This window comes from Bombina bombina, chromosome 3, assembly GCF_027579735.1.
Source record: "Bombina bombina isolate aBomBom1 chromosome 3, aBomBom1.pri, whole genome shotgun sequence".
Classification (NCBI taxonomy): domain Eukaryota; kingdom Metazoa; phylum Chordata; class Amphibia; order Anura; family Bombinatoridae; genus Bombina; species Bombina bombina.
The window spans coordinates 1,067,023-1,077,716 of NC_069501.1; the positions used below are offsets into that span (position 1 = coordinate 1,067,023).

The window sequence follows — 10,694 nt, forward strand, 5'->3', positions numbered from 1 at the left end:
ACCTTAAATGCATGCCTGTGACTGAAGGAATTGGTGGAATTGTACGGACTGTCTGTTTCCTCTCCTGAACTTAAAGGGACATGAAACCCAAATCTTTTCTTTTGTGATTTAAAAAGAGTATGCCATTTTAAACAACCTTGTAATTTACTTCTATTATCTCATTTGCTTAATTCTCTTGACATACTTTGCTGAAAAGCATATCTAGATAGGCTCAGTAGCTGCTGATTAGTTGCTGCACATAGATGCCCCATGTGCATTGCTATTTCTTCAATAAAGGATATCTGATAAATGAAGTAAATTGGAATGTTGTTTAAAATTGTATTCTCTACTTGAATCATGAAAGAAAATATTTAGGTTTGTCCCTCACAGAGAGATGGAGATGGTTTAGAGATGGTTTAGAGACTGTTACTCTAGTTTCATCTGGGGCAGAATCTTCTCAACTGGTAACTTTTAGATCCCATGGAAGATCTGGGTTTGATGATGTTTATTAATTATGGAGCTCAAGGTTGTTTCTTTAAATGTGCGCTGTATAACATCTGCAGCGTGTCGTTTTGCTCGCTTAACATTTATCGCTGCTTTAGGTTATCATGTAATCTGTTTACAGGAATGTGGCTTTCATCTGAGATTGATGTTCGGAAAGTTAAAAAAGATTGGAAATTTGGGCCATCTGTTTGGTTGGCTAGGTCTGATAATAGATCAAGTGGGGTTACTATCCTTTTTAATACTCACAATTGTGAAATTATTGATGTTAAAGAGATTGTTCCAGGGCGTGCACTGTCTGTAAGGAGTAGAATTAATGGTATTTCTGTACAGTTTTTTAATGTGTATGCTTCTCCTTTTAAACAGGAACGTGCTGAACTTCTTGAGACCCTTTGGATTATTTTGCCTGGTGTTGATCCTGCTATTTTGGTAGGTGATTTTAACACTATCCTTCAGGCGGAGGGGAGAAAGGGGAAGAGAGGAGAAGTATCTATTGATATAACATCTAAATTATTAAATAATCTGATTACAGATTTTAGTTTGGTGGATTCCTGGAAGTATTTTAACTCACAAGATCCAGGTTATACGTGGGGGAATAAGAATGTCCAATCCAGACTTGATTTTGTTTTTGTTTCTCCTTTACAGGCAGTGCTGGAAGACAATGTGTTTTCTGATCATAGAGCCCTGGGAGTGTCTTTATCTCTACCCACTTTTATTCCATAAGGCAGATGTTTATGGAAGATGAACGTTTCACATTTACAAGATAATGATGTAACTGATGGTTTTAAAAGTTTATATCAAAAGCTACAATTTTCAAAACGTTTTTATTCCTCGCCTATCTGTTGGTGGGCTATGGTAAAGGGTGAGATACAGAGATATTTTGGTCGGTGTGGTAAAGAAAAAGCTTTAGAAAGACAAAGAATTTATAAATCTTTACAGTGTAGGTTGCAATTTTTATACCGCTTAAGAAGTAATGGTGTTTTGGTTGATGGGGAAATTGCTGAAACAAAAGCTGATATTAAAAAGCAAATTGAAGAGGAGGGTAAGATAATTATTTTTAATTCCAGAGTGAAGGAAGTAGAGGAGAACGAAAAGTGTACTCGTTATTTTAAAAAAAAAACTTTTTCTAGTACTGAGATGGAGGCCTTAGAGGAGGAAGGGCTGAGGTTTACCTCCTCTACTGAGCTATTAGAATGTGCAAGTCATTTTTATTCTGATTTATATGCTCAAAAACCTGTGGATGATGTATGTTTGTCTGATTTTGTTGACTCTATTTCAACTACAGTACAAGATGATGTTCCTGATCTGGTTAAGGAAATTACTGAGGAAGAGTTGAAGTTTGCTGTTGAGGCGGGGGACAGTAACAAGACTCCAGGTGTAGATGGCGTACCTTACGAGTTTTATAAGGTTTTTTGGGACCTGATCAAGGATGATCTCCTGAGTGTGCAAAACTTGTTTATCAGGAAAAGAGATTCCTGATTTTTTTTAAGAAAGGTAGTATTGTTCTTCTGTATAAAAAAGGATCTAAGGATAATATCCGTAATTGGACACATATTACCTTGTTAAATTGTGATTACAAGTTAGTCACAAAAATTCTTGCTAATAGAATTAAGTCAGTGATTCATACTGTAATTAAAGAGGACCAAACTTGTGCTATCCCTGGTAGAACAAAACATGATGGCCTGAGTCTTTTAAGAGACGCTATTTTATACACCCTGGAAAGACAGCAATTAATAGCTTGTTTATCATTAGATTTTTATTAGATTAGTTCTTATTTTCCACCATGTGTAAAATGGGTTTCCCTGTAAAGCTTGTTTCCCAGATTAAAGAATTATATTGAGGAGGTTTTAGTGGCCCTCCAGGTGTCAGGCAGGGGTGTCCTATGTCACCGGTGTTGTTTATCTGTGCCCTTGAACCCTTTTTGAACAAGTTAAGGGGAGATAAGGTAATTAAAGGGGTTTGTGTACCTTGCTCTGGTGGTCAAGAAGCTAAAGTCTGTGCTTACATGGATGATGTTAATGTTTTGTGTTCTTCTTTTGCATCTATCCACAGGGTTTTATTTTGCTCTCCTACACGAGTTAAAATCATTCTTTCTCCCTAGAATGGATTCCTTACAAGCAGGGGTAGACACGCTAACGAGCGAGGTGCGGCAGTTCTCCACACGCTTAAACGCAGCCGAAACCCGCATCTCAGATGTAGAGGACAGGCAATTTGCCTCGGATACCACAGTCAAACAATTAGTGAAGAAAACTCAACTACTCCAAGAACGCATAGATGACCTGGAGAACAGGAGTCGCCGCAATAATTTGCGGATTGTAGGAGTGCCAGAATCAATCAAAGGCAAAGACCTGCTTGAGTTTACGGCACTGAAACTCCCCAGACTACTGGGTATCCATGATGACATCCTACCCATTGATGTAGAACGTGCGCACCGAATAGGTCCTGAAAAGACCTTGGAACAGATGGGAACTAAACCTAGACAGGTGATATTCAAATGTCTGAACTTCCAGGAAAAATTGAAAATTCTGAGAGCCTATAGATCGCACAAGGAACTGATATATGAGGGCTCGAAGCTACTTCTGTTCCAGGACTTCTCACTGGAGGTCTCTAGACAAAGGAAGGAATTCGCACCGCTCTGCTCCCAACTCCACGAACAGGGACGTCAAGTGGCACTCCTCTTCCCTGCAAAACTTCGTCTACAAACACCATATGGTGTTAAATTCTTCCACTCACCACAGGCGGTGAAAAGTTACCTGGCAACAGAAAATCAGCACCCCCCAACCTGAAGATCGTCTGCCCAAATGGGAGGTCCTCTCCCTTTGACTCTCTCTTCTGCTCCTCTGGGCCATAGTAGATAAAAAATGGCTGAACTTTTTTCTTGTTACTTAATGTTGTTTTTCAAGAATGGAACTTATCTAGTTCCTAAAGGTTTGATGGACTCCAAAGAGAGGCGGGACGTTGCCTCTTGGGTAATGTTGAAATGTGTCTTGTTTTTTTATGTTTTACATGTTTCATTTGTTTTATTACTGTTCTGTTTGTTCTTGATTTGTTTACAGTTTCTAGCAGATTATGACACTGGGTCACTAACGCATACACTCCTCCCTGGGAGTGCTGAGCTGCCTCAGAGTAATGATCAAGCTGATCCAATTAATACAGGCCATAGTAGTTACACATATCTAAATGCTTGGATAGCGTATCTTGACAGTTGTGCTGAAGCGGGCACGAGGATAGTCACAAGCACACCATGTAGACAGGACACCAAGCAGGAAGACTCAAAACCCGAAAGGTGCCCCAGACATTTGAATGGCAATAGAGTCAAGCTAGATTGTAATTTACGACACCACAAGCGTCTTGCCTATAGATACTTATACTGCCCTAACGTTACTTTGACCTCATGCTTCCCCCGCCTACACCCTTATAATTGCCATTGCGGCAAACCCCTCCCTTAATTTCCCATGCCTCACGAGCAAAAAGTACATCATGGAGGTGCCCTATGCGCCTATTGTCCAAGAGGTACCATTCTTACTTCAAACAGGGACTCAGATAGGCTCAAACCCTTCAGCACAAGTAGCTACTCCTCCTAGGGATAAGGGTTTGGAACAATTGCACTTGGTTAAAATTAGAACTGTTAATGCTTATGTTGGGAATATACTGTATATATGGTTCTGTTGTGTACATGCTAAACTTAATGAATACTTATTGTATATCAAGGTTTCTGTTGAAGGCACAAAATGCACTACATATGATGTTAGTTACATGGAAATAGGTCAAGATACTACCTTAATCCTTCAGTGTCCTTTCCCGCCCCTCCTCCTCTCTCTCTCGCCCCCCCCCCCCCCTTTTTTTTTTTTTTTCTTCTCCCCCCTCTACTCATCCTTTGTAATTGGGAATGTCGCATAAAATAGTGACCTGGAACGTGGGTGGAATACACTCACCCATAAAACTTAAACTGATACTCACCTTAAGAAACTGGGCACAGACATAGCTTTATTACAGGAGACGCACCTAACAGACCCAGAACACCAGAAACTACAGAGAGATTGGGTGGGACAGGTAGTCTTTCTATCTCATACAAGTGCCAGCCGGGGTTTAATTATTATGTTCGGGAAAAAGTTAACAACTAGGATAGACAACACCTATTTAGACAAAGACGGACGGTTCCTGATAGTGCAAGCTACGGTAGATTCTGTGAAATATGTGTTCTGTAACTTATATGCCCCCAACCATAGAACTACTGGTTTCTGGTCGGAATTAACCCGGCAACTAGCTCCCCACATAGGCTCAAATTTAATAATTGGTGGGGATTTCAATATCTCACCCACACACATTCTGGATAGACTTTGGCTGGCACCCCACCATATCAGGGACCCTAAGGTAAATTACAAGGCCAGATTTGAAACTAAAATCTTTAACATGCTGGAGGCGGACCTGGGGGTCTGTGACATCTGGAGGCTGATGAATCCAGAGGGGAAGGACTATACTTGTCTGACCAAGGCTAAACATACCCTCTCCAGAATTGATTTATTCATGATTGCTGGGGAACTGACCACACTGGTACACCACTGTAAGATACACAATATTCTGATCTCAGATCACGCTCCAGTGGAATTGTCACTTGGGACCCGAAGACGGCACACTAACAGAAACATTCTTAGATTTCCGACCTATCTGACCACCTCAGAGGCATTTACCAAATATCTACAACACACTTGGACGGACTTTCTCACTGATAACGCAGCACATACTGACAACACCCAACTCCTGTGGGAGATGGCCAAGACAGTGTTTGCCGGAGCTATAATTTCATATGTCTCTAAGTTAAGACACAAAACACAATATAAATTAAAGAGCTTACAAAAACAACTGGGCCTAACATACCAAACATATCTACAAGCTAACACGAAAATAACCTATGAGACATACTTAACAGCAAAAGCTGACCTTGAAGCTTTTATGAAACAACAGGCGACTGCTGGACTCTTAAAGACAGCAGGAAAATTCTATAGATTCGGTGGGAAGGCAGGCAGGATGCTGGCTACCTTGTCAAAACCCCAGACAGCTAGAGCCAACATAACAGCAATCAGAGCGCAAGGCCTAACACACACTAAACCAGAGGACATAGCGCAGTGCTTCGCGCAGTATTATGCAAAACTCTATACCCAACAGGACACGGCTCTGGAGGGAGTCCAGACGCAATTCTAGCGCTCGCTGCACCCGCCCCAACTAACACAGACCCAAATTGATAGCTTAAACGCCCCAGTGACACTCGAGGAACTTACCTTCACCCTGGGATCCTTGCCAGTAGGCAAGGCACCAGGGCCAGACGGTCTGCCGGCTGAATTTTACAAGTCACTACAGGCCCAGATTACGCCCACCCTGACCAGATTGTACAATATCTTCATTCAGACACCCTCCCCTCTAACAACTTCACTTCAGCGCACATCACGCTGATTCCCAAGCCGGGCAAGGACCGCTCAAAGCCCGAATCTTACAGACCAATATCTCTGTTAAATACAGATTACAAATTGTTCATGAAGATTCTTGCTAACAGATTGAAGGTGATTCTCCCTGACCTAGTCCACCCGGATCAAACGGGCTTCGTCTTCAAACGTTCATCGGTGGTGAATCTTCGCAGGGTCATGCAGGTGATAGAATATTATTGGGCACAGGGGCAGGAAAAAGATAGGAAAGACACGCCGGAGGCCTTCCTGCTATCCTTGGATGCAGAGAAGGCCTTCGACCGGGTAGAATGGCCACATCTCCTAGATACTATGCGGAGGTTTGGTTTTACGGGTCCGTTCTTGGAGGTTATAGGTAAAATGTACCACCATCCGGTGGCACGGGTCATCGCAAACGGCCTCTTTTCCTCGGATTTTCAGCTACATAGGGGCACCAGACAGGGTTGTCCCCTTTCACCGCTGCTGTTCAACCTAGCTCTGGAACCCCTCGCGATGAAACTTCGGCAACTCTCCCCAGGGATCACGTTAAGAGGGATCCCCTTGCACCTGGCGTTATACGCCGATGACATGCTACTGTTTGTCGACACACCAGCCGTCCATATACCACACATACTACACATGATTTCGAACTTCGGTACCTTCTCGGGATACCAAATAAACACCTCAAAGTCAGAAATACTATGGCTACATAGACATACGTCCTCTACCCATAGTTATCCATTTGTAGAGGTCTCAGAGGGGCTAACCTACCTTGGCATTAAGCTCCATAGAGATCCCTCCAGGATGTATGATCTTAACATATCACGTAAATGTTCAGAGCTGGCTTCCCAGCTAACGAATTGGGCTAACCTCCCTCTAGGCCTCTCGGGTCGTATTGGCTTGATCAAGATGACAATACTACCCAAAATCTTATACCCACTGCTTATGCTACCGTTTTTGCTGTCCAGATTCATCTGGAAGGGAGGTAGGCCCAGAATAGCAGCGAACAAGCTACACCTCCCATACCTGGGGGGAGGCTTAGGATTGCCAAATCTCAAGTTGTACAACTGGGCAGCATTAGCCAGATTGGTCACCGATTGGCAGATGAATACGAAACATTTTACTGACATAGCGCTTGAAGAAGCGATTGTCGCCCCGCTAGCACCGGCTTATCTCCCCTATGCGGGAATGTCATCTCTTCCCCCTAGAGTTGCTAACAGTGCCCTGTACCGTGACCCACTGAAGGCATGGCAGCTGATTCACAAATTTTTAAAAATCAACATCCCCTCTCCAAGGTATATCCCTATCCGCGGGAATGCAGACTTCCCAGCAGGTGATGAACATGCACCATTCCGTGTATGGGAAACCCGGGGCATTAGGACAGTGGGAGACATCCTGGACCCATTGCTACACACGATACGCTCTTTCCAGGAGCTAAAGGCGAAATACCAGCTTCCAAATCAGCATTTTTATGCTTACCTTCAGCTGCGGCACTATGTGATATCTTTACAAACATCCCATGATAGCTTCTGGAACAAATCACCCTTCGCTATCGCTCAGACACTATTCTTAATAGGTCGGTTCTCCCTCACACATTTTTACACACAACTAATAAAACATACTGAGACCACCATTCAGACCAACATGCTAGCTAGACTAGCTACAGACATCCATACTGAAATATCGGTACAAGATTTGAAAAACAGTTTAGACAGCACAAAACAAGCCACTCTTGCAATAACCTATAGAGAGGCGCAGACTAGACTATTACACAAGGACTATATTACTCCTAATAGATTGGCAAAATGGAACAACACATGCCCCAACCAATGTATTAAATGCAGCAGTCCAGCCCCCTCTTTCCTGCACTACTTCTATACCTGCCCAGCTATTAGACGTTTCTGGGGACATCTTCAATACTGGGCAAAAATCACCTTTGGGGTTGAAATAGAATTCACTACGGCCGAAATATATCTCTTCAAATGGGGAGATACACATCAACGACACCACAAGATCCTTACGATGTGCACCATACTGGCAAGGCACTGTATTCTGACAAGATGGCTTTCGAAACACCCCCAACAATAGCACAATTTAAACACTTATTGATCAAACAACTTTACATAGAACAGTATGACGTAAGATTAGACGTGACCAGACGACTAAGGCCCTTCTGGAAAAAGTGGTGCCCTCTTATTAATACGTTCCACACAGACCTGAAACAGCAGATTTTGAAACCCTTTCTCCAATCGGAGATGATGCCTCAGCTTTCTCTTAACTCTAACTCCGGTGAAACTGAAGGGGAGACCCTTAAAATCACCAATTACCCGACTGAGGAAATGCTTTTCTAGATTTCGCCTTTTTTTTAAATTTATTTATTTATTTATTTTTTTCTCTTCTTCCCCCTTTCCTCCCCACCTTTCCTTTCCATATTGAACTCCACCCCTTTATCACAATGTTAGTATATTGTAGTTACTGTTACTGTTATTGTTAATTGTTATGTTATTAAAATATTTTGAAAAATGGAGACAGATGTGGCATACAAAGTTTACTGAACGGTTTCTGCTGCATCAAAATGCCACAGATTAAAGCATATAAAGACAATACATAACCTTCCTCTCTCATGGACTGCTCTGCGCACCTGGCTCTAACAAGCCACCTGCAGAAATGTAAATGTAAATGTAATCATTATGTACGCAAAATACTGATGCAAACTGTATAACTCTATAACATCTATTGTAATGTTTGATTTTCTGTTGTATCACATTTGTTTCCGGTAATAAAAAAGAATTTAAAAATAAAAAAATATAAAAAAAAACAACTGTTCTTAGTTTAATTTCTGATACGTCCCCTATCTGGGGACCATATATTAAATGGATTTTTGGAACAGGGAGATGGAAGAAGAGCTTGCTCTGTCCACTACACGCATTGACCTGGTATTGCAGTACCTCCAGGACTGGTGCACCCCTCTCTCTTGCTGTGTGACAAAAACAGAATAACAACAACAAAGCCGACAAGCGAAATTAGCTGCTGCTGCAGCAGCAGTAGAGTTTGGGAAGAAAGCCTCAGCAACAAGCTGCTTGCCTGCCTGAATTCTTTTTTGCCTTGCAATTTGCATTCTGTGCGCGCAGCTTTCTTTTGGACTCTTGTTAACCCCTTGTGTGCTGGCCCAAAAAAGCCTAGAAAACGGCTGTTACTTGGAGAGGAGGCAACGTCTTTGCTATCCTTTTTTTTTTTTTCCATTCTTCATTTGATTAGCATTTCTCCACAAATCTATGTATTGCTGTGTAAATTCATTGATTTATTTATGTATTGATGTGTCCATTGCTTGATTTATTTATGTGTTTACTAATTTTGTGATTCTTTCTTTTTTTGTCTCTTTCTATCTATCTCTCCTTCTTGGCAGACAATAAAAGTCTTTTGAGCTGTCAATGTTGTCCGTGTGCTTCTTTCTCCACCTGGTGCCTGGACAGGGAAGTTTAAAAAATAAGTTGAGCCTTCTTGCCTAGCTAGCTAGTTAGGTAGGCAGCTAGGCCCAGAAGATCCAGTAGCAGCTAGGTGCAATCAGCATCAGCCAGGTGCTTTCACGTCTTTCTGTCTCCGGAGTGCAGCCGTTTTTGGAGGAGGCGGAGCCATGCAAATTATCACCGCTGCTGCTTTTAATCATCAAGCAGGGGGGTCTTCCCTGGCCAGTAGTAAGCTGGCTGAGGCTAGTAGTTGTCTTTTTTTCGGGCCTAGCAGCCAGCCATGAATTGTTGTTGGTTGCTGCTTTTGAATTTTCAGTGTTGTGATTTGTCGACAGCATTGGTGTTCTCTGTCTCCCCGATGCAGAGGGAGTGCTTTGAGTGTGCGGCGTCCCAGGCAACAGCATTGCAGTTATCGCTTCTTGGCCTTTTGGCTAGATCAGGGGGTAATTTTTATTGCCTTATCTGGCCTTTTAGGTACCTAAAGGACCATCTTGCTTTGCCTGGGACTCCTTCCCTTCGGGGTCTGAGTAACTGCTGCTATTAGGTTTGGGGCACGACCTTGAGGTTTGCGATTGGTAGGAGCTTTTTGTGGTGTTAGAGGACCCTACCCTTCGACCTTGTTCTTCTTCCCCTTGTGGGTTGAGGGACTTGCTGCTATTAGGGGGGAGGCATTCCCTCTTGCTTACGGATGGCGGACTCTAAAAAAATTTCGGCCCCAGAGGGGGTGCGAATGTTTACTGTTGCTAGAAATTCAGTTAGGCTTTTTATTGATGAGACAGTTAGGAATAAGGTAACTGAACATTTTTTGTTTGATAAAATTTTGTTTGGTCTTTTTAAGTTTCAGAAAGAGGATTTTTTTGTAGTCAGTATTTTTCAAGGTTAGGTTTTTTGGACATTACTTTTCACTATTCTAATGCAGTTTATAATTTTAGGAAGTTTTACCAGGAATATGAGAAGCATAAGTTATTTACAGGGATAAAATGTGATATTTACAGAGATGAGGATGTTTTTCTAACTTTACATATGTACAATCCTTACATTCAAGAGGAGGATATTGTAAAATATTTGAGGAAATATTGTTCAAAGGTAGAATTTGTTAAAAAAACAGTTAATGAGAGGGGCATATGGAATGGTAAGAGACTGTATAAGGTCCAATTCATTAAAGATGATACTTGCCACAATGGTATTAGATGTCCACCTTTGAATGTGTCAATAGGTCCTAATAAAGGGAGAGCCTATTATAGAGGACAAGCTATGTTTTGTAGGAAATGTATGGTCTACGGACATAAAATGGAAGATTGTAAACAGA

At 42.0% G+C, this 10,694-nt stretch overlaps 1 pseudogene; it reads left to right on the forward strand.

Annotated features, from left to right (window-relative positions):
- The first annotated feature begins 8,678 nt into the window (after positions 1 to 8,678).
- On the forward strand, positions 8,679 to 8,888 carry LOC128655057 (uncharacterized; annotated as a pseudogene).
- Positions 8,889 to 10,694: the final 1,806 nt, after the last annotated feature.